Genomic DNA, 24,732 nt, shown 5'->3' on the forward strand with positions numbered 1-24,732 from the left:
TTATTCTTAAATCTTACAAAGACAGAATCTATAGTCATGAAATGATGATTAGGATAAGAAAACTTGACATTTATTTTTTTAAACAACTGATATCAAGTCCAACACTCTAAGGAAATGTAAAGTCAGGATTTTCCAGCCAGGAGTCCTGGGGCTGACAAACGCCCCTCCCCGCCCCCACTGGGCCTGGAGCGAGTGCGCAGGCGCGAGAGGCTGCAGGTGCGAGTGCGCAGGCGCGAGCGGCCACAGGCGAGTGGGCGGAGGCACAGGGACGCCAGAGCTCCCGGACCGCTCCTGAGGGGAGGGAAGGTGGAGACTGGGTCGGTCCCCACTGCGAAAGGCCCCGGACCGGGGAGCAGCGCAGACACGAGTAAGTGCAGCTCTATCCGCAGCCCCTCACCGCGCGCCCCCGCCTGCCCAACGGCCAGCGGCCCCCGACTCCTCCAGCCTCGGGGAGCGCGAGCCTCGCTGGGTCCTCGGGTCCGGGGTCGCCGCCACCGGCCGCAGGGTGAGGACCCCGGGCCGGGGCCCAAGACGGTCGTGGAACTGTGGGCGCCCCGCGCGCTCGCAGCCCTCCCTAACTCGGCGCCCCTCGACCGCGGGGGGCGGCCTCTGGGTCTGTGGGCGCCGCCTGGACCCGGTCGCCGCGGGCTCGCGGGTTCGGGAAGGGGAGGTGCCTCCGAGGAGCCCGAAGTCGGGGCCGCGGGGTGCGCGTCGGGCGCGTTGGGTCCGCGGGTGTGAAGAGGTCTCTGCTCCCGGATGCGCGCCGGTGATGGGGGCGCCCAGCTCGGGATCCTGTTCGCTGGCCGCCAACAGCGGGTGTTCAGGTGGGACTCCGTGCTCTTTGCTAAAGCCTTCTGGAGGATAGGCTACAAAAGGTTATTAACGTTCACTTTCAGCGTTTTCAGGCTTTATTGACGGTCACTGACTCTAAGAGCGCGTCTTGGAGGGCAGTTTGTGACATACTAACATCTAAGCAAAGTTTGAAATAAAACTATTCCCGCCTTTGTATGTTTTGGGGTATGGTGAAGAGTTTTTCTTGATTCCGTTAGGCTTTTCAAGCCTAACGACTTTTGGCGACTTTTGGCGGAGCTGCACTGCTCTTAAATGGTGACAGTATTGTCGCTAAGTCATGTCCCAACTCTTGGGACACCGTGGACTGACTGTAGCCCTTCAGGCTCCTCTGTCCGTGGAATTCTCCAGGCAGGAATACTTGAGTGCGTTGCCATTTGCTTCTCCAGGAGATCTTCCCAACCCAGGAATCGAAGCCGAGTCTCTGGCATTGTAGGCAGATTCTTTAGCAACTGAGCTACTAGGGAAGCTCCTAAGTTAAATGAGCATTTAAAAAATACTTCTTTGAGCAGTTACCATAGACGCTCAAATATTTGAGAATTTTAGTTATAGTAATGGGCGTGGTTTCTTTGGTTTTTTGTTTGGTTTTGGGTCTTTGGTTATTTTTTGTTGTTGGTTGGCTGGTTTTGGGATTTTTGGATTTCTTTGGGTCGGGGTAGAGTTTGCATCAGGAGGAGATGGTATCCAAATCAGGAGAAATGTTTATTTCATGGTGTTCTGGTATGCAGTGTTGCAGTTTAAAGTATCTAATCCTGGTTAAATCTCAGATTGGCTCCAGCAAATGGATATTTTTATTGAGAATAGTTTGGGTTTTGTTCTGTGGGTTTTTTATGTGCTTTTCTTTTTTAGTACAATCTGCTTATTTAGCATGCTTCAAATCATAATAGATTGTAGTTAACACTGGTGGTTGATGCAAGGAACAATGCTTTGTAACACAGAGATGGGTTGTCTTTTTCTACAGAAATTTGTTCTTGAGTCAGTAAATTTCCACGTAAAACTCTCAGGAGTGACTTTTGCTATAGCACTTTGGTCTCTGTAATGAGGAATAAAGCATATCATTTCACTGTTGAAGATAATGGCATATACTATAAAGATAGGCATCGGGTACATAAAAGGAATTCGAGCCTTGAGTTTGGTGAATTAGTGTCCTCAATGAAACGGCTTGTCTCTTCGAAGAGAAGGAGAGCGATAACCACATGGTGATGACCAGGGTTCTTTCCCTACCTTGAACACCAAGAGGAACGGGAGGAGACAGAGTGATTTTCAGAAGAACTGACGTTCATTTATCAACCACGTACCCTCGTTCCTTGCTGTTTCTTAATTCCCAGAGAAATTAAAAAACGTGGTTCCTAACCAGGATATTTGAATGGGAAAGGTCCTTTCAGTTCCCAGGCAGGTAACTGAATCCGTTGTATAAGCGTTCATCTGCCTGTACCTTGGAAGTAACACTGAGAAAATCGTCTTCTCTAATGGATGAAGTGGGCAGAATAGGAGGGTGGTGGAGCTTTTTGGGGCAAGTTTTCCAAAAGTTGGAGCAAAAGTAAATCAGTCTCTTCAAAGGAACAGACTCATTAGATACCAGCATTTGGGCCTTAAGGTCTTTTGCAACATCATGTAGCTTGTTAGTAAAAATACTCCAGACCAGAGAAAAATCCACGTGGTCAAATGCTTATTGGATGAAAAGTAATGAAAGAAAAAGAACATGCTGAAGATTTTTAATATCTGGCATTTGACCCAGATCAGTTGACTGAGTACAAATAAAGGTCAGTCAAGAAATCTTCCAGAGAGAGAATTTAGTCATTCAGCTGTGATGTGGACAAGAAACCTGCTATTTATTTGTTAAAAATTAATCCCAACTAAAATACTTTGTTAATTAGCAATAAATATGGATAAACTGCAAGTAGTTTACTATGCTGTGTTTTCAAAGCAGGATCAAGGAATTAAAAGTTACTGAAGTTTTCTCTGGAAAGTACTTTCTCAACATTATTTTTCAAATATTGTAATTCTGATTGCAGTGTGTATGAATCTCAGAGTAAAATCTTTTGAGGAATTGATATTCTCTGAGGTCAAATGACTGATTCAGAAGAGCAGGGTTAAATTGGAGGGTAAAAGTGTCAATAACACAAATTGATGTCTGTCATTTTAAATGTACTAGATTGAGGGCCATTTAAGTGGATCGTATAATTAGCATAATTGTGCGTATAATGGTTTATGCTAAATTACCACACAACTCCCCAAATTTCAGCAGCACAGCACTATGGTTCCCACATCACAGCCCTGGGTGGGTATTCACTTTGGGGAGACTGCACTCCTTCAGATGGTCATTCAGGAACCCAGACTCCTCCCATCCTATACCGTCTCCCTTCCCTTAGACCTCATCCCCATCTGCATCCATCAGCAGAAGGGGTGAAGAATATGGAGAAATGCATATGGAAGTTTCTGATGAGCCAGCTCTGGAAGGATCCAGGTCAGTTTCTCTGCTGCTGTTTTGGCCACAGTCCATTTCTGTGGCCACAAGAGAGACTGGGGATTCTTCCAACTGTTCTCCCCAGGAAGGGAGAACAATTAAAGTTGTCAGCAACCGTGAGTCATTCATTTCGATTTAATTCGTTTTCAAATCTTTATTGGCTGTTTGCCATACACCAAGCGCTGTGCAGAGTGTGACCTGAGAATTGGTTGAGCAGCATCTTGATCTTGGAGGAGTTGTGAATCCTCAGGAGAGAAGACAGAGTATGAAGTGCCTGCCATCCTAGGAGAAAGGGATTAAGAGAACCTGCTTTGAAAGTTCAGGGAATGATTCTAGATTTGAAAGCTGCCTGGAAATGATTGATTTGGATTCCACTTTCAGAGATGAACAAGATATGATTGTGAAAGAAGCTGGCATCAGGAGCCGTAGAAACAGGTCCTGCGATACAGGGTATCATAAAGAATATCATGTCGTCATTGTTCAGTTGCTAAGTTGTGTCGGTCTCTTTGCGACTCCATGGAACTAAGAAGAGATATATCATTTGACAGCTAAAGCAGCTGAAGCCTAGAGTAGGAAGGTGACCATCCAGGTCAGGTAAAGGGGTTGAAGATCAGGTTTCAAGCTGAGAAAGAGTCCACGGGGACTCAGTCTGAGCAGTTCAAACACTGAAAGGAGACCACTAATGTTCTGGGAAGGCTGGCATCTGGCCTCAGTGTGGGATTTGAGACAGAGAGTGGGCCCAGGGGGAACTGAGCCTCCGCAGTGGGCAGAGGAGGCCACCCCATCTCCGAAAAGTGCCACTGACCTCAGAGTGGGTGGAATGAGCAGTGAATTCTAGTCCACCTGAGAAAGCAGTCCAATCTGAATAACTCTGAGTTTAGGTTTATCTTACATACTTCTTAAGAAAGAACTTGGACAAGGCCAAGTCAAGTGCAGCCTCTTGAATTCCACACCCAGTATTCATTGGTGGAAGTGCTTAAACCCTCCAAGTGATTCCAGTATTTTAATTTTACTCAGTATTTAATTCCAAAGTTCTCTGTGCGATACAGTGGGTTCTTATTGTTTATTTTATATATAATATGCCTTGCGTGATTCACGCTGGTCAGACTACATGATTATGTTCACTTCTGATATAATCTTTTTAGGTACAGCCTTAAAGTCTTTGATAAGATATTTTAAAATAATTTTAGCATGTGTGTGTTCTATGATTACTTAATGAGCAAATAACTGGAATCAAAAAGAGTGTGAATGTATTTAATGTGAGGACAGGTGAAGTGAAGCAGTCTGGAAGAGGGAACCAATAAAAAGGGATCTTGGTAAATAAATAAAGACATCGTTTAGAAATGGAGAGGTATTTGGAAGGAAATTAGTGCCTGACACCATACTCTGCTCTTTGCATGTTTAGGAGCTAGTTTCTGATGTTATTTTCACCACAGATCTCCCTGTGGTGAATTGTATTTGACCTCCACACTGTTTATCTCCTGGACACATTGTGAAATTTTGAGAAGAAGCAGGTATTAGAATTTGTCTTGAGAGCAGCTATAAACATTTCCTGGAACCCCTCTAGGGTAGAAGAAAAAGGAAAGGAAAATGGAAACAAGGGATAAAGACAGCTAATAATGTTGGAGATACCACTGGGATTTGTGGTCTCTTTTTGAAATGGCTTCCCTGGTGGTTGAGACAGGAAAGAATCCACCTGCAATGCAGAAGTCCTGGGTTCGATCCCTGGGTTGGAAAGATCCCCTGGAGAAGGGAACGACTACCCACTCCAATATTCTGGCCTGGAGAATTCCATGGACAGAGGAGCCTGGTGGGCTACAGTCCATGGGGTCACAAAGAGTCGGACACAACGGAGCACTTTCAATTCACTTTTTGAAACTAAATAGAAGAAGTCAGAACGTGACTGTTTCTTGATCATGGTTTGTTTTCATTTTTGTCTTTTTTTTCTTACTCCTTCATCAGTTATTCCAGTTGATAGAACATTATGTCATCTTCAGTTTCAGTGTGAGTGCTTGTCTTGCTTCCATTTGTATTATTCATGCAAACGTTGATTGAACTGATGACCCCAAGTCATCAAGGAAACATTAAATACACTGATGAATACATTTCTTAATTTTAGAAAAAATTAATGAGTGAAGGTTAAAATACTCTTCTTAAATTTGTCATTTAAAAAATTCTCATATGCATACCTCATTGCCTAATACTGCCAGAAAAATGAGGAATTCCTATGTGTTAATGAGCCTGTATATTTTTTACAGGTATGACTATTACCGAGTGTAACAGCCCAGTTTGCTGGCCATGTCCTGTCTCCAGGAAAGTTGTAGCTGCTGTTGTTTCAGGTAGTCCCTTGGGTACCAGAGGTGAGTTTATGAAGCTATACGACCTTTTACACTTATTTAAAAAAATTGAAGTGTCGTTGATTTACAGTGTTGTATGTCAGCTGTACAGGTAAGTAATTCAGTTGTGTGTGTGTGTGTGTGTGTGTGTGTGTGTGTGTATTCTTTTCCATTACCGTTTATTACAAGGTATTGAGTAAGTTCTCTGTGCGATACAGTGGGTTCTTATTGTTTATTTTATATATAATATGCCTTGCGTGATTCACGCTGGTCAGACAACGTGATTATGTTCACTTCTGATATAATCTTTTTAGGTACAGCCTTAAAGTCTTTGATAAGATATTTTAAAATAATTTTAGCATGTGTGTGTTCTAATTCCAGTGGTAGTTATTAGAGATATGATTTTGCATGAAGTATTTCTCTTTTTGTTCTTGACCAATTAAAAAAATTGTTTTTTTTTTTTCTGATTGGTTTGCTAGATATTTGTGACTACATTAAAAATGTTAACTTTTGTCTCATCTTAAAATACGATCTGAATTAGCAATGAATATTGTGCTATACATAAGGGCTGTGACATAAATCTAGTTTCTAACTTCATAAACACATAATCTAGAAGGGAACACAGACACATATGTAACAACTGCATTTGTTTACTGAGTGAAATAGTGAGATGGATAAAGTTCTAGTAAGCCTTGAACAGCCAAATCAGCTTCAGAAATAGATGTGCAGTTATTTTAAAATATTTTAAACATTTTCCAGCTACATGCAGAAAATAGTGTGAAAGAGGTATGGTTCTTACTATAAGCAATTTAGCATTTTGACATTCTGAGCATCCTCATCATGAAATTAAGTCCAGAAGGAGTTTTCCCACATCTCTTGAAATGGTCCTTGTTCGTCCACAACATTTCCCATAATAACAGAGGTGCTTCCAAGGGCAGGAAACGTCAACGTTATTAAAGTTTCACAAAGCAAAGTCACTTTTAAGAATATGATGTCCCCAAACTGACAAAGGTCTTGAAAAATAATTTCAAGGGCGGCATAAATTATTTTCTGCTTGTCAAAGGGCAGAAATATTTAGGTTGAGCTAATGAATGGTAGAGTTTTAGAGTGGAGAATATCCTTAAAATATTACATAGATTTATACTGTCAGTAGATGCTACCTACATGAGGTTATTTGTATTTAAACAAATTTTAAAATTAAAACTGCAGTTTCTCAGTTGGATTTGCCATATTTTAAAGATGTTTATTAGCTACATGTGGCTAGTGAATACTGCATTGGCTAGTACAGATACAAAACATTTTCATTATCATAAAAAATTCTATTGAGCAATACTAAATATATACCCAGATATTCATAGAGGAGGCAACCAAGTCTCAAGGAAGTAATAAAACTTCCAGAGGTCACACAGCTGTGTTTTTAAAGAAACGCAGAATGATGCAAAGCAAGTAATAACAGAGGCATTAAAGAAACCCAGGAGGTTTCTGGAACAGATAAAGTAGAGTTTAACAGTGCAGGCTTAGTTGTTAGCAGGGTTGAAGCTCATGATCATTAGGACGACCTACCTGATTGAATTTGGACAGTTAAAATTTTATGCAGTGAATTAAAAGCAGAAAAATATTTCAATTTCAATCAAAGGCTGCCAGCTCCATATTTTTAGCCTGTGCTGTGCTTCCAGATTATGTTTATCACTTTAGTATACAGGGCACCACTCAAACCAAACCCGAAGTTTGGTTTGCCTGGCCCCAAGAAATGAAACAATCTTGAGGGGTTATGGCTATATTTGAAAAGGTTGATTTTTCAATGCATCATGCAGACTGGCCCTGTTTTAAAAGGGACTCCTGCCACCACATAGTCGAAATGTGAACTCTTTTCTCTCTTGGCAAAAGTCAAAGATAGGCCCTGCATTTTTATTATTTCATTAAAATCCAAGTATTATTTTTCCATTTTCTACCTTGTTTTCATCACAGTGTGATCAACTGTAGTCAAGAAAGGAAAGGTTAGATTTATCAATCGAAGTGTGATAAAGGCCCTCTAAATAATTGAACCCTCAGGAGAAACAATCCTCATGTATTCTTTTTCTGTTGCTTCAATATCTTCATAAAAAGTCATTTCAGTATGTTTGGTCCTGTAGCAGAGATTCTGTGAAGTGCTTATCTTCCTCGGAGGTCCAGAAAGCCTGTGAGTGTGTGGATAAAGGTGGGTCTTAGAGAGAGAGAGGGAGGATGGAGAGAGACTTGATGCTGAGAGAGGACAATGTTCTAAAACCTCCTTGGGTTGAAGGTAGGGGAGCAGAAATACCCATGAGTAATCTAGAGTAAAAGTTAAATAATCAAGGAGATGAATACTCTGAAGGAATATGGTAACTTCCCTCCTAGAAATAAAAGTTACCCTTATTAATTCTCTTCCTTTTGCCCCAGAAAAGCATTAGTTAGGTCTAGAGAGGGGTATTATTGCCAGAAATGGAAAAGGCAGTTTGAAGAGACTAGCCTGGAGCAGAGAGAGCAAGAAAGCTGAGCCAGTAGATGGAAAGCAGACTTCATGGAAGTCTCCAGCTCAAGTTCTGGGAACACCAAGTTCAAGTCCAAAAGGGCCCACATGGGAACTGAGGAAGACTGGCAGAGAGGGCAAAGTTACACTGAAGGTACAGTATTTATTATGGGATTGAACTCCTGAAAGGCCTTCCAGTAGCTTCCGATCTGTTCAAGAATCCTTCATGTCCTGCTGCTTCCCAGTGAGTGGCTCACAGCTTCAAGACCTCTTCTCCAGGCTAAAGAACTATTTGTAATATACCCTGCCTGTATTTTTTACTTTGGCAACCCAGACAAGGAAAGTTGAACAATTTTCAGATTCTAGAGCTTTTGCCCCAGCCCTGGAAATGCTGCAGACAGCCAATCTCAGCTAAAGGGAGCCACTTAGCCCAGGGTCACATCACCCCTTCGTACAATGCCCTTCATCCAATGACAGGTGTAAGAATATAAAAGTTAAGACATCCTCCTGAATTGGGACATCCCCCTGAAGGGGTCATCTCATTTTAAGAACTCTCCCCCAAAGGGTCACCTGAGGTTTCCTGAGGCTGCAACACAACTTTACTTCTACCTTTGCCCAATCTGATGTCCTTTTCTTCCATACGTTGTTGATGCCAAGAGTTGTCCCTAATTAATCTCTTAGACACTAATCACTGTCTCAGGGTTAGCTCTGAACATGGTGGCATTTGTTTATGATTTGGAGTGCATATCTAGACTTTAAAGTGCAGCAGTGCCCAATTGCACAAATATGTCTTTCTATTTCTCTCTCTCATCTCTGTTTTCATTTTCTCGCTGCTAGATTAGTCAGGGGACTCCCAAGTTCTTCATTGTGTCATCCTGGTACCAAGATTCTCCTGGAAATTATAAAGTTATTCACCTTCTACATCAAGTACTTCTTATTTTTTCCCTAGAAACATAAATCATCCTTAAAAGGAATTAGAGTGTCAAATCTTAAATATATTTTAGTTTCTCCACCACTTTATACATTAAATGCTTTTTCCTGGAGACTGCTTCTGACATTGGCGTTCACTGTGCTCTCAAACTGCCTAATTTGGAAGCTACTCCTGTTTCCAAATGCTGCCTTCTGCTGGTCTCCTGAAGTTCTGAAGTCTGCCCTGCCTCCACTATTAGGTATAGTTCAGTAGTTGTCTACCTCAAGGTAATAGGGTATCTTTTGGAAGCTTTATTCTTTTTCCATTTACACAACACACACACACGTATATGATTACATATATTATATAATTCTAATACTTAAGCGTCTATGTGACCACAGCTTTATCTGCAGCCCACAGGTTTTGCTACAGTATATTTTCATTCAGTTCAGTTCAGATGCTCAGTCATATCTGACTCTTTGCGACCCCATGAACTGCAGCATGCAAGGCCTCCCTGTCCATCACCAAGTCCCAGAGTCCACCCCAACCCATATCTGTTGTGTTGGTGATGCCATCCAACTGTCTCATCCTCCATCGTCCCCTTCTCCTCCTGCCCTCAATCTTTCCCAGCATCAGGGTCTTTTCAAATGAGTCAGTTCTTCACATCAGGTGGCCAAAGTATTGGAGTTTCAGCTTCAACATCAGTCCTTCCAATGAACACCCAGGACTGGTGTCGTTTAGGATGGACTGGTTGGAGCTCCTTGCAGTCCAAGGGACTCTCAAGAGTCCTCTCCAACACCACAGTTCAAAAGCATCAATTCTTTGGTGCTCAACTTTATAGTCCAACTCTCACTTCCATACATGACCACTGGAAAAACCATAACCTTGACTAGACGGACCTTTGTGGCCAAAGTAATGTCTCTACTTTTTAATACGCTGCCTGGGTTGGCCATAACTTTCCTTCCAAGGAGTAAGTGTCTTTTAATTTCATGGCTGCAGTCACCACCTGCAGTGATTTTGGAGCCCAGAAAAATAAAGTCAGCCACTGTTTCCACTGTTTCCCCATCTATTTGCCATGAAGTGATGGGACCAGATGCCATGATCTTCGTTTTCTGAATGTTGAGCTTTAAGCCAACTTTTTCACTCTCCTCTTTCACTTTTATCCAGAGGCTCTTTAGTTCTTCTTCACTTTCTGCCATAAGGGTGGTGTCATCTGCATATCTGAGGTTATTGATATTTCTCCAGGCCGTCTTGATTTCAGCTTGTGCTTTCTCCAGCCCAGCGTTTCTCATGATGTACACTGCATGTAAGTTAAATGAGCAGGGTGACAATAGACAACCTTGACGTACTCCTTTTCCTAATTCTGGAACCAGTCTGTTGTTCCATGTTCAATTCTAACTGTTGCTTCCTGACCTGCATACAGGTTTCTCAAGAGGCAGGTCAGGTAGTCTGGTATTCCTATCTCCTTCAGAATTTTCCACAGTTTATTGTGATCCACACAGTCAAAGGCTTTGGCATAGTCAATAAAGCAGAAATAGATGCTTTTCTGGACCTCTCTTGCTTTTTCGATGATCCAGCGGATGTTGGCAATTTGATCTCTGGCTCCTCTGCCTTTTCTCAAACCAGCTTGAGCATCTGGAAGTTCACGGATCAGGTATTGCTGAAGCCTGGTTTGGAGAACTTTGAGCATTACTTTACTAGTGTGTGAGATGAGTGCAATTGTGCGGTAGTTTGAGCATTCTTTGGGATTGGAATGAAAACTGACCTTTTCCAGTCCTGTGGCCACTGCTGAGTTTTCCAAATTTGCTGACATATTGAGTGCAGCACTTTTACAGCATCATCTTTCAGGATTTGAAATAGCTCAACTTGAATTCCATCACCTCCACTAGCCTTGTTCGTAGTGATGCTTACTAAGGCCCACCTGATTTCATATTCCAGGATGTCTGGCTCTAGGTCAGTGTTTCATTATCATTCAATTAATGAAATTCTAATTCCTATTATGACTTTATCTTTGACATCCATATTTATCAGAAGTATGTTTTGTTTTTTTTTTTTTTAATTTAATTTGTTTATTCAGCTGCACCTGGTCTTAGTTGTGGCTTTCAGGATCTTCAGTCTTCATTGTAGCATGCAAGGTCGTTTAGTTGTGGCATGAAAACTCTTTGTTTGTGGGAACCAGTTCCCTGACTCGAGATGGAATTCAGGCTCCCTGCATTGGGAGTATGGAGTCTTAGTCACTGGACCACCATGGAAATCCAGAAGTGTGTTTTTAATGTCCAAATATTTGATAAAATATTGGTTATACATTTTAAAATTTCTTGATTATTCTGAGTCTTGTTTTATACCCAGCATTCAGTCAACTTAAAAATGTGCCATGTACACCTCAAAATTTGTATGTAAATGTGCATTTCATTCTTGTTAATGCAGTGTTTTATGCAAATGTAGGCCAAAGAGTTTTTCAATTAATTTATTTTAATTGGATATAGTTACATTAAGGATATTGTGATGGTTTTTGCCATAGGTCAACATGAAATGGCCACAGGTATACATGTGTCCCCCCCAATTCTGAACCTCCTCTCCCATTTCCCACCCCACTGTATTCCTCTGGGTTTTCTCAGAGCACCGACTTTAGGTGCCCTGGTTCATGCATCAAATTTGCACAGGTCATCTATTTTACATATGGTAATGTACATGTTTCAATGCTCTTCTCTCAAATCATCCCACTCTCATCTTTTCCCCCTGAGTCCAAAAGTCTGTTCTTTACATCTGTGTCATCTTTGCTGCCATGCATGTAGGATTGTTGGTACCATCTTTCTAAGTTCTCTCTATATGCATTAATATAGAGTATTTGTCTTTCTATTTCTGGCTTACTTCACTCTGTATAATAGGCTCCAGGTTCATCCACCTCATTAGAACTGACTCAGATGCATTCCTTTTTATAGCTGAGTAATATTTCATTGTGTGCATATAGCACAACTTTCCTATCCATTCATCTGCTGGTGGACATCTAGGTTGCTTCCTTGTCTAGCTTTGTAAATAGTGCTGCAGTGAATGTTGGGGTACATATGTCTCTTTCAATTCTGGTTTCCTCGGGGTGTATAGGCCAAAGACTTTAACAATGGTATTCAGATCTTCTGTAGTTTACTGATTTGTTGTTGTTCTGAATTATTGATCTAGGTAATTTAGATTTTATTTCTAGTTAGTTTTCAGAATTTCCCTTCATATATTGCCTCGAAGTTTAGTTTTATGACATGTTCCTTGTAAAGTAATGGTTGGTTTTATTATCCTGTCTTATCTCCAGTGATACTTTTTGCTTTCAAATCTCCCATTATTTTTTTTTCAGTTTTGCTTATTGTTTTTATGACATAAGTTTTGCATCCTTTAACTTGCAGTCTGACTATGGTGTCTTGTAAGGGGCATAGAATTAAGATTTTTGTTTGTTTCAAAAAATCTCTGCCCTTTAATGTGACTATTTACAGTTAACGTATCTTATTATAGACCTTTTACTCCTTGTTTTCTGCTTGTCCTTCCTTTTTATGTTCCTCTGGCTCTTCCTTTTAAATTCATCAAACTCCATTTTCCCTTTATTAGCTCACAATGCTTATATAGGTAGCAGTTACACATGCACCGTGACTTATTAGCTCTTTTACTGCTTCTCAAGCAGTGCTGAGACCTTAAATTTATTTTATTACTTTTTCCTCTTCCTCTTGTTTTAATGCATTCTAATTTTTATATATTTCATTATTACTCTTATGTGCAGTTAGATTTTATTCAGATTTATTCACTTACGCTTCCTTTCTGTTCTATTTAATTCCTTTGTCAAGTCCTTATTTTCCTCTATGATAATTTTCCTTCTGCCTGCGGGTCTCCCTTTCAGTTGGTTCTGATGAGAACATATTCTCTAAATTTTGTTTGTTTGCAGATTTCCTTATTTCATCTTCCAAACAACATTTTCTCTGCCTCTAGAATTCTCAGTGAGCAGTTATTTTCTTTAGCACTTTCCATTATTTTCTAGTATTAATCATTTTTGTTGAGAAGTAAGCAGTAATCTTAATCTCATGCGTTGTTGAAAGGTCAACTGTTGTTTTTCCTCTGGTTACTTCTAAGGTGTTCTGTTTTTCTTTGCTATTTGTAAATTGTACTCTGGTGGTGTTAGATATGGTTTCTTTATATTTACTCTTGTTGCGTTTTTTAGTGCTTGTTGAATTTATGGCTTGATATATTCTTTTTAGTTTTTGAGAACTCTCAGCTATTATTTCTAAATATTGTTCTCGCCCGAATCTCTCTCTTCTTTTCCCTTTGGACTCCAATGTAAACATATGATGAAAATGTTTACTGTGGCCCATATGTTTCAAATGCTCTTTTCTGTACTTTTTTATCCTTTTTGTTTTCCACGTTTAGTCTTCCTATTTTTACTGCTACTCTGTCTTCCAGTTCATTTATCTTTCTTCACCTGTGTTCGGCCCACTACTGAGTTTAATTTTGAATTCTGTCAGTTCAACTTTAATCAGTTTCTAGTTGTCTAGTTAAATTCTCTACCTTGTCATCTATTTTCCTGAACTTGGTAATATTTATCAAAATATATTTGAACTTTAATATCTAGGTCATCCATGATTCTGATTCTGTTTTTTATTCTAATTCTCCTTTTCTTGGGAGTCTTGGTGGTTCTTTGATGAACACCAGACTTGGGATATGACAAGTTGTAGAGAATCATAATGACATTCCAGTTGACCTTTGAACAACCTGGATTTAGATTGCACAGATCCACTTATATATGGATTTTTTCCCAACAACTGCAGCACTGCATGATCCGTGGTTGGTTGAATCCTCAGATGCAGAACCATAGATAGGAAGGGCCGCCTATCAAGTGATATGTGAATTTTTGACTGCATAGGGAGTCGGTGTCTCTAAGTCTTGTATTGTTGAACGGTCAACTGTCCTTTTTCAAGAGAGAATTTCCTATTCCCAGGTAAGGAGCAGAAGGAAAGATCAGCTTATTGATCTTCAGTCATTGCACAAGCTTCATACTCATTTTCCTTCTTTATAGATGTTTCCATCAAGGTAGCTGTTTCATCAACCTTCCTAACACACATTCACGTGGACACAGATACATATAGAAACCTCCAGTGTCCTAATTCATATCATTAGCTTTCCACCGGGCCACTATTCTTTGGTGGGTTCTGAACCTCAGTTTTATCTCCTCAGCATTACAAGACTCCTGAGTCTTTGTTTTGACTTCAGTTAGCTTTTGTTTGACTTCTTAACATCTTGCCTTGTCTACCTACGTGGAAAATGTGATAACGTCAAGGGACCACTGTTGCTGAATTGAGCTCGAGTCTCTGAATCTTTCCCATCTCTGGGATTTTGATCCTTAAAATTCTAGCTGCCTTGTTATTTCTAAAGTCCAACCCTGCTCTCTCCTCAGTCCTCCAATATTGTCCTAAGATCTACTGGCTTTTCTGCCTCTTAGGAGCCATATTTGGCTTCTCATGCTTTTGATTTTCATCAATAGTTTCTAAATGACTGGATTAGATAAAGCATGTGCAGAATACTGTTCTTACTTCTATGAGTTTCTTTTCTATTTTATTTTTCTATGTCATGGCTACCTCATTAGCTTTATAATGCTCACAGTCAAATGTTGCTTATGATTTATCTGACCTTTCTAGTATGGTTTCCTAAGGTAAACTGATATAGTTGGAAGCAGAAGTCCTTACCTACTATTGAAAAATTCTGTTTTAGCTTTCTATGAATTCTTTGATTTATTTTATTTTGTCCCATCTTCCATCACTTTTTCCTACCAGAAATTCCGATTCTCACAGTTAATTTTAAAATTAAAAATTATAATTAAGCTACTATGTTAATAGTCAAGGGATTAATTTTGCTTTGAAGAAGAACACAGATTGATGAATGGAATATGGAGAATTTCTTAAGACCTTTGTCATTTCTAAGCATGGGAATCAGCCATCTGCACCGTGATAAATTAGTCAGATATGTAAGGAAGCACTCATTATAAAATCAGCATTACTCAGTAACAATCTCAAAAGTTGCTTCACTTTTCTACTCATGTTACCAATTCCCACATGTTCAATAGGAGCTTAGAATCATGAGATAGGCCATTTTCCATGTCCTATCTTAGTAACTATAATTATTGGGAAAACAAAACTATAAATAAGGATTTGCTATGAATATATTCAAACCTTTTGTTCCTAAACATCTTCTAGAAGAAGACTGAAAAGTTTGACATAGAAACACCTCTTGATAAGTAAGAAACAGTAAAATTTCTCATAATAGTTCTTTTCTGATCCCATTATGTGATTCTCAGGTTCACACAAAATTATTTTTATATGAACTTCACAAATCTTATTTTTACTATTAAATCAGTGGCCCCACTCTTTTGAAACATGGGGCAAAATAGTTGAAATTGGAACAATTTTCCAAAACCCAGGGCATATGACATATGTACCTATAGAACGCAATATTTCTGTCTGGTTCTGCAGTAGAATTTTTCATACCTGCCAGTCTAAGTTGACTATTGTTTTTACAGTGCGTTAGTAGAAATCAAATGGTAAATTCAGTCAAACAGTCATTTCATACATCAAAAAGAAAAATCAGTCAACACAACTGTCTGACTGAAATAAAGGAAGAAAACAATTCAAGGCAAACAGTTGTCCTAGGAGACTTGTATAAATGCAGTAGCGGTGTCATGTGCAGAATTAACCTTTCCCCACCTTTAACTGGAGAACATTCTGCCAGCCAATTCAGTCAGCTCAGATAAGCCTGAATTTTAATATTCCAGTCTCATCACTCTCAGTTGATGGTGACTGCGCTTCCTTCTCCTTCCCCTGTCACTCAGTGGAGAACGTCAGAGCAGGAGGACAGTGATATCGGCATACTGTAATGGCCTGCCCTGGACTCTACAGCTTCAAAGTTCTTAAGCTGACTCAGTGATCTTACAGAGTCTGGTGCAGAAGGAATATGTGAATTAAATTACAGACCGTTGACTGCCTTCTAGCACTAACATCCCTTATTTCTGGTTCTAATATATCACTAAATACTCAAGAAGAAATTTTTGAGTGTTTAGCAGAAATATGGCTCCAAAGCAGACACATTGAAAAGAAACATTGTCATCTATGATTGGTTTTAAAGTTGACTTGTCTTTTACTCATAAACAGATTTAGTGTGAATTCAGTTTTGCTAAACGTTAGAGAATCTTTTGGAGGGACGTGCCAACTCTTTTGAGTTTTTTTGCACTCTGACTTTTAAAGCAAGGTTATTTTTCAAAAAGTTTAAGGGTTACTTGAATACTATAAAGATTATTTGTATTTTTGAGTTGCCAGTTCTCTAGAACAAATTTGTGTGCTTGAAGTTCTTAACTGTAGTACCTAGATGGCACGTGGAAAGCAAGCAAAAGAGATGACTTTTCTGCTTTGAGAGACCTCTGCCTATCTTTGTAAGTAACAGGACTCATTCCTCATGAAACAATGTTCAGAAAGGAAGGAAAGGTAGTTTTCTTAGTTGAAGCTTATGATACTGAAGAGGACTCTAAGAATAGCTTCATAAAGAGGATCTGCGTAAAACAGAAGTAACCCTAGGAAACATGTATTTTCTGATGGACTCTTATCTTTGTGATGGTGAAAAGAGGATATGGCAAGGAAGTGACACTAATACTGGCGTGTTACATCAAGCTGTCTCCTGGGATGCAGGGGTAAGCACGTGGGACAATAAAAGCACTTGAGAAAGAGTCAGCTCTCAGCCATCCATCACCTAGTTTGTGAGCATACTTGTGCCTCTCCTCCTCCTTTCCTTTTGACCATTTTACTTTTCTCAGCATATTTAAAAGAAGGCAAGGTGAAAAGAGTGGGTTAACTGTCAGATCAGTCTCATTTTCTGTTTTATAGTACCTCTCCCAGTTTGAGAACAGATAGAGAGCTTCGGAATAATGGGAAAAAAAGAGTCTCTTGGATCAGTAATAGACTCTCATGATAGTTGGCCAATCTTGTGCTCATTTAGGACGCTAAATAGCAGTAGAATGTACCAACTTCTAATTCAGTAACTAATTAAGTGCTCCTTTAGATAATATACCTGGGTAAGGGGAAAAAAACCCTATTTTTCTTTACCTTGTCATAGCATTAATGGATGTTGGGGGGAGTCTGTGTTTATCTGTCTATCCATCTAGATATAGATACATATTTTGGATTTGCTAGATTTATTATTCCTGTACCTGTTTCCCCTCAGATGTATTCCCTCTCCCTTTCTTGCTCTGCTGACCCCTAGAAGCCACATACTGTTCACATGATTAGATTTAATGAGAATCCTTGATATGTAGTTGAGGAGCAGGAGGAAGGGAGAAACCAGAGTCTTTTTCTCTATCTTGATCTTGCTGGCATCTCTGGCAGGAATGTCTTCAACTCTTTGACTCCAGGTCCTAAAAAGCCTGTCAGCCAGGTGACCATAGATGCTGTCTTGACTCTTGGTGATATCACCTGTTTCCTTTGACCTCCAGCCTAAGAGAATAGTAGTCTTCTGTTGGTGATAATCTGTGGATTGCACACATCCCTTATTTGGTCTCATGGCTCTTCCATGACTGGTATAACCAATTCTCTGTACTTAATTCCCTTTAATCTTGCTTGTAAAATGGTTTTCTTTCCTTGGCTAGCCCCTGGGATACAATGGATAGGGCAGTTTTTCTCATGACTAACTCACTAATCAGTGAGGATCAACCAATTCCCAGTAACATTAATATCCTAATTTTACTAACTCATTAGCTGCATTCGACTAACTGTAATATCTGAGCCATCCTTAGAGTATCTTTAAGGTAGCATGATTTGGGGGGTCTTGAGAAAGGTTGTAGGACCTTTCTACCAACTTCATCAATTCTCCTTCCAATGTCACATGTATAATCATTTCTTAGTCTCACAAAATCTGAGGGATAGAGGGGGAATTATAACTCTGCAACATAGTTTCTGGAATCAGATGCAAACATTTAAAACATTAATCACACCTGTTTTTTCTAAGACAATATGAATATTTCAAATATTTGGCCTATATGAAACTTAGTAATAAATGCAATTTATAATCAGTGTCCCTATGAGATATGCCTACTGCCACATTTAATTTTTACTAACAAGGCATTTCCCCATGCAATAACAAACATGAATCATTACACAATCGTAGGGGTACAAGTAATATCAGATTTTTCATATAAATACCATTTATTTTGGATCCAGACACAAACCACCTAGTTGGGCAAATGTACAGTGTCATCTAATAGTGGGAAACCCTTCCATTATTTTGTAGAAGAGATCGGAGGCTTCTTCTATACCAGAAAAAGTGAAGAGAGACTTGGTCCTCATTTGCAAAGGTCATGCCTGCCAATACTTTTTGATCAGACCAGGAATGATCCCTTTGAAGGTGGAGGGGATTTCAGAATATCATGATTTAGAATCCACTCCATAGACACAGCACGTTTAGAAATCCTTCCATACATGGGTGCCATGTTCAATTTGTAACCACTGTCCTCTGCTTCATCCTCAGTGACCTCACAATAGCTAGGGTCAGATCATCCTTGTTAGACCTTGGCACTCACTCTGTCAGCCAAGTGATATGCCAGCTTCGTAATGGACTCACTGTGAAACTGAAGCCACAGTGTAGTGTTTGCCAATTTCTGTAGTGGGACTGCTCCCATGGTGGTCAGTTTCATGTTACCAACATGATGTCAGTGCAGGCAGAGTTGGGAACGGATTTTTTTTATTATTTCCACCATACAAATTTAAGACATGTAAATAACCTCAAGAAAGAGCACAGATTATAATAAAATGCAGTATAATAATTAGGAAGTGATGAGTTTTGAATATCCGTTAGTATTGTTGTTAATAAAATTAGTTTCACAGTAAGTTTATATCATTTAAATTTTAATGATGACTGTATTTGACAACACAAAATTCCTGAAAAAGATAAGCAAGAGAATATGAGCTCTCTGTAGTACACTACCATTTGTCTTTCTCTCCTTAGATTCTCTTGGAGCCTGCCAGGCCCCTCCCGCCATGGAATTCCCCAGGCAGTAGCACTGGAGTGGGTTGCCGTTCCCTTCTCCAGGGGGTCTTCCGGACCCAGGGATGGAGCGCAGTCTCTTGCACTGCAGGCAGATGCTTTACCCTCTGAGCTACCAGGGAAGACCTGGAGTGTCCCCAGTCTCCACACAGAAAGAGCCGTTGTAAGAACTGACAGCGTCATGGTCCATGGTCCTGGGTCTGATTTCTTTAAAGAGGTGTGAAGAGGATCCTGTCTACTATGCACCTTGTCACATGGAGAGTTAAGAACTAGAACTGTGGGGCTGACTGTGCTTCTGGAGAGAAGGGAGTTAGGGTTGGAGACTGTAGGGAAGCTCATTTTTATATGTTTTTGTGAGTACAGAGCAGTAAAACACAAAATGAAAATGGATTTATCAGTAGACTATTTCACTACGTAAAATTTTGACTCAGTCACCCTACTAGGATGTCACAGAGGGCTCCCTTAGAGTGCTCCCTGACTAATGTAGATGCCAGGCACCGTAGGGGGCTCCCCAGCTGGCACTAGTGGTAAAGAACCCGCCTGTCAGAGCAGGAGACATAAGATGGACAGGTTTGATCCCTGGGTCAGGAAGCTCCCCTAAGGAGGAAATGGCAACCCACAAGAATGATAGTATCAAGAGTTAAGGGTGTAAGGAAGTGACTTAAGAGTCAAGAGGTGAACCCTTATGAATGAGATGAGTTTTCTTATAAAAGAGGCCCCACAGAGATCCCTTGTTTTTCCTGCTATGTGAGGATGCAATAAGAAGTCTACAATCCAGAAAAAGTCAGCAGCCAACCATGTTATCACTCTGATCTTTTGATGTACAACTTTCAGAACTCTGAGAAAGTTCTGTTATTTATAAGTTGTCCAATTTATAGTATTTTGTTACAGCAGCCCAAGTGGATTAAGACACCAAGTATTTGCTAAGAGTGTTTTTGGATGAGATTAAAATTTAAATCGGCATATCGAGTAAATCAGATTGCCCCCCCCCCCCCTAATGTGAGTGGGCCTCATTTAATCATCTGAATGCCTAAATAGAACAGAAAAGCTGACCTTCCCCTGTGAAGAGGGAATTCTGCCAACTTGTGTCCTTTGAACTGGGACACTGACTTTGCTCCTGCCTTTAGACTCAAACTAAAACATTAGCTCTTCCTGATCTCAAGCCTGCTAGTTTTTAGAATGGAACATCATCATTGGCTTTCCTGATTCTCAGAATTGTGGACTTAGGCTTGAGTCTTCAGCTCTGACTTACCACCCTGCAAATACTGAGACTTCTGCATCTCTCTAATCATGGGAGCTAATTCCCTGTAATGAATGTGTTTGTGTATAAATATATACATATATTGTTATAAACACACATATATACATATTTATGCCCTATTGGTCCCATTTCTCTCGAGAACTCTAATGCATTGCCTGATATTCTTAATTTTGACTCTGTTGACCTCAGCACTCTATTATGGAAGATGGTATAATTTTTATTTAGCAGTAATTACCTTATTGAATACATTTTTGAAGTAGGAGGAAAGATATTTTCTTTTTTGCAGCAATACAGATTTTTCTTTTTTGCTATAGATGTAGATCCCAATGATTATTTCAATTAGCTGATTTAGTATTGATGAAAATGATGGAGAATATTTTTAAACCAAATTCCAATTACATAATCATAAACCTTCACACTTAATTAATCATAGTTTACATGTTTGGAAAATTAAATCACTCTTAAGGAGCCTAAGTAGTTATTTATGTATACTATAGAAAATTACAGAGGCAGGAAATTTGTTGATACTCCTTTTAAGGTTCTTTTGAATTTCCAAAATATTTTATAAGGTTTAGGTTACTTTGAAGTAGGATTCGCATTTATAAAGAAGTAATCAAAGTTGAAAGAAGGAGCACAAAACTAAAAGTCAAGTCTCTTAGAAACTAACCTTGACTCTGACAATGATTAGCTTTTAACTAGTTCACAGCAGTGGATCTCACTTTCATTATGTATGAGTACTGGTAATAATCAGATAATATGTATGCTCTTAGTATTATTTCATCTATAGGCAACAGTGTGAGATAAGTTTCTTTGTTCTGACTCATCTAAACTCATCTTACTGACTTGGGTTTTTCTCATCCTACTTCTATGACCACAGAATGACTCCCTCCTCTGGCCAGACTGCACTAGGGAAAAACAAATCTGATATTCATCTGTCATGAGTTTAAATAATTTAAAAGGGATTCAAGTGTGATTGACTCTGTGTTGCTGCATTTGTTTTGCATTTTAACAAGACCGACATTTTTAGCTAAATGAATGAAACTCAAAAGTGGAATTTCAGATGACAGTATAGTTTGGGACAGAAATTTTCTTAGCCATTTGAAGAGCTTTCAGGGTGATTGTTTATTTGGCTTACCTATAATATTGAGAGAAGAATGTACAAGTCAGGATTGGCCAAGAGATAGAGGAACTGCTGCCAACCATACTTCATTAATTTTTAATCAAGTATTATGTACTAGGCATTGTGCCGGTTCATAGGTATGTAGGGTTAGCGAAGATGGTGCATAGAACTTATTAACTACTTGTGCTTACTTGTGACCATGAAATCTACAAACTTAGAGAAATATTGAAGACCCCAGGCCCACAATGCCCTACATCGCATAACAGTCATCTATTCTTACTTGATAGAGTTTGAAACACTGTTAAAAGCTGGAGGAAAGATTAGAACAATTCTTCATATCTTACTTCAGCCCTGAAATAACCTCCACATTTTCTCCTGTATCTATCTTTCTTTCTTTTTTTTTTTTTTTGTCCTGTTTTGCTTTAAGGAAGAAAGGGCACTTAAAACAGTAAACAGGGTGATTGAGATAGAGACAAGTAAAAAAATAGTATCAATGCATTTTGATAATTGATCCCTCAAATTGTACAAATAGTATGAGATAATTGTATAATTAAATTGTAAAATTGTATAAACGTGTATGAGATTAAGTTTAATTGAAAAGAGTGTTACTGAAAATGATTAAATACCAGTTAGCAATATTTATCTGCTACTATTCAAAGTCACAAGCTGGACACTAATAGTAATGCTCAAATTTATAATCAACAGTAAGTAATAAATAGACTAGCAAAAATTCTTTTATAGGACTTCTATAGCCTCTTAAATTAATTCACCAAAACTCAAATACTGTCCTTGATAGCATTGGAGATGAAAGCTTTACTTTTTAATGGGAAATCTGCATCTCATTGTAAAAATGGAACACTTCATTCCTGGTCTATACATATTTTCAGAAACAGTAGTTTTTGGATTGCCAAATACTTCACATAAAGACAGTCTTGAAAATTCATTTCAGGCATAAGACACCTATATATATAGAAAGAGGACTATTAAAATGAAATAACCACTTCCTGGGACCAAAAGGTTATAATGATGAAAACTCTTCAAAGTGATACCTTTTGCCTTATGTTTTGCAATCCTAAGCCTGCAAGTACAAAAAAAAGATTGAAGAGTGAGAAATAGATACAGTTTATGATGATTATTGATATAATTGCAGTTCCTGGTACTACTTGGGTCAACTATCAAGGAGCAGGGAGAATTTCGGCAGTAAAACAGTCTTATCAGATTTATCAAATTTTTTCTTAAACTTGATCATTAGTGTCTCCTACATGCAACCATTATTACATTTTTCCTTTTGACATTTTCCTGCTTTGCTAAGAAAGAAAATATATATTAGACTGGTAATATAGAGCCTCAAGTTTTGGTTCCAAGTTTGTGATTTGGAATAAGTCCTGTATCTTATATAAGCCTTCTATTGTAAAAGTAAAACTTCCATTTCCAAAGTTTTAGAGAACAATATTTACAGTGGGTTTAAGTTTATGAAGATTTTTTAAAAGTCCTATATAAGAATTCCCTCTAGATTTGATTATATTGACATTTGATTATAAATTTAGAAGGTGGATCATGACCCCAGTTACCAGTGCTGGGTACTTTCTACAACACCAAGATATCTCTCACCTTGAAGATCAAAAAAGTAAAGTGTGTTCAATTCAGATTGATCTGATCTGACACCTTGGTGTTGAGACTCAGGCTAACTAACATTTGTTAATGAATGTAAGCTGTCTCTCAGAAATGTGAGTAGATCCGTTGGTATTTAGATTGAGTTTAAAGTCAACCAGTTGGAATATATATTTCACAAAGTTACATGCGTTTGTAGATCAAATGATCCTGGGATTTCTGTGACTTTGTTGTGAAATGCCTAACTGATAGAGCCTCAGAAATTACCTGTAGTTTGTGTAGGAGAACATAAGGACAATGTGGCAGATGTGGCTAATGGACTGATAATGAAAAGTCATACTTTCCTGAGCTTGTTTGCAGAGAGATGGGGCCCTGTGGCTGCTTCCCCCTAAAATGAATGTAAATGAGAGCAACACACACATCTTCAGGGCCAAAGCAGTTAAGGACAGATGCACCTTTCCTAAGGTCTCTTTTCTCCAAATACACAGTGAGAGGATCCCAAAGACTGAGCCGAGGACAGGATTTCTGAAGGCCGTTAAATGAGGAAACCCCACCTGGCCATTCAAGTGTCAGAAATAACATCTGTTGTGTGAAGGCACTAAACTGTGGAGAGTTGCTGGCCGTACTGAATTATTACCAGACCTTCCTAATACAGAATTTGATTTTTTTTCTTTTCTTTTTTTTTTTTTTTTTGCTAGTGATAGCACTAACTCAAAGATATTTAAGGGCTGAGGAAGAATGATACCATCAGTTTGTTTGCAGTCTCTCAGTTTATATGGTTTACGTTTATGTTTTTGTCCTGTTTATGCTGTTTGTCCCTACTGGGGAGTTGAGGGGCACAAATCCATAAAAACTTTACTGGAGAAACCGAGGGTTTAGGGGACTTCCTTAGAACACATTGCCAGTGAGTGTCACAGTGCAGTGGAGATTTGTAACTCAGGCAAATGGATCCAAAGCCCACACTTTTCCAAAGTTCTTCAGCCTGAAAAAGCCTACAAGTTAGTTAATCCAAGAGATCCATGGTGGTACAGATGCAGTCTTAAGGTCCAACTATGTCCTTCCTTTGCAAGTTTTATTGAGGTGTATTCTATGTAGAGGAAAGTACAAATATCATGAATGTTTCATTTCAAAGACTGACAAATAAAGCACAACTGTGCACCCATCATGCAGATGAAGGCGGAGCCCTCCATACCCCCTGCACTAGTTCCTTTCAGCAGCTCCTCGCCTCCTTTAACCTAGAGACTAGTTTGACTGCATTGCATTTTATATAAATTTGGTAATATAGTGTGTATTCTTTGGTGTCTGGCTCTTGTTTTTTTGTTTTTTTTTTTTTTTTGGCTGATTAGCATATTTAAGAAAGCCTCACTGTTGGGTGAAGTGAAGATGATTCTTTTTCATTGCTTGTGTTTTCTTCTTGTTTGTGTAAATCACAATCTGTTAATCCATCCTTCTACTCACGGGCACTTGGGTAGTCTTCACTTTGGGTTTATTGGAAATAATCATACTCAGTGAGTCCCACATTTTCCCAAGGGAGCACACAAGTGACAGGACCAGAGGGCGCAGTGTCTCCTGCTTGCCGCCTCCCCTGCGTCCCAGCCCTTCACGTTTCGCTGGTCGGACTCTTAAAGGAAAGGGAACCA

The 24,732-nt window shown here is 39.3% G+C and overlaps 1 long non-coding RNA gene across 1 annotated transcript; it reads left to right on the top strand.

The window, feature by feature from the left end:
- The first annotated feature begins 255 nt into the window (after positions 1-255).
- Positions 256-20,081, top strand: LOC136146057 (uncharacterized). Its single transcript, XR_010658889.1, has 3 exons — positions 256-367; positions 5,575-5,676; positions 19,062-20,081. It is a non-coding gene; the product is annotated as an uncharacterized lncRNA (long non-coding RNA).
- The last annotated feature ends 4,651 nt before the right edge of the window (positions 20,082-24,732 follow it).

The sequence above is a fragment of the Muntiacus reevesi genome, chromosome 13 (assembly GCF_963930625.1).
Source record: "Muntiacus reevesi chromosome 13, mMunRee1.1, whole genome shotgun sequence".
NCBI lineage: Eukaryota > Metazoa > Chordata > Mammalia > Artiodactyla > Cervidae > Muntiacus > Muntiacus reevesi.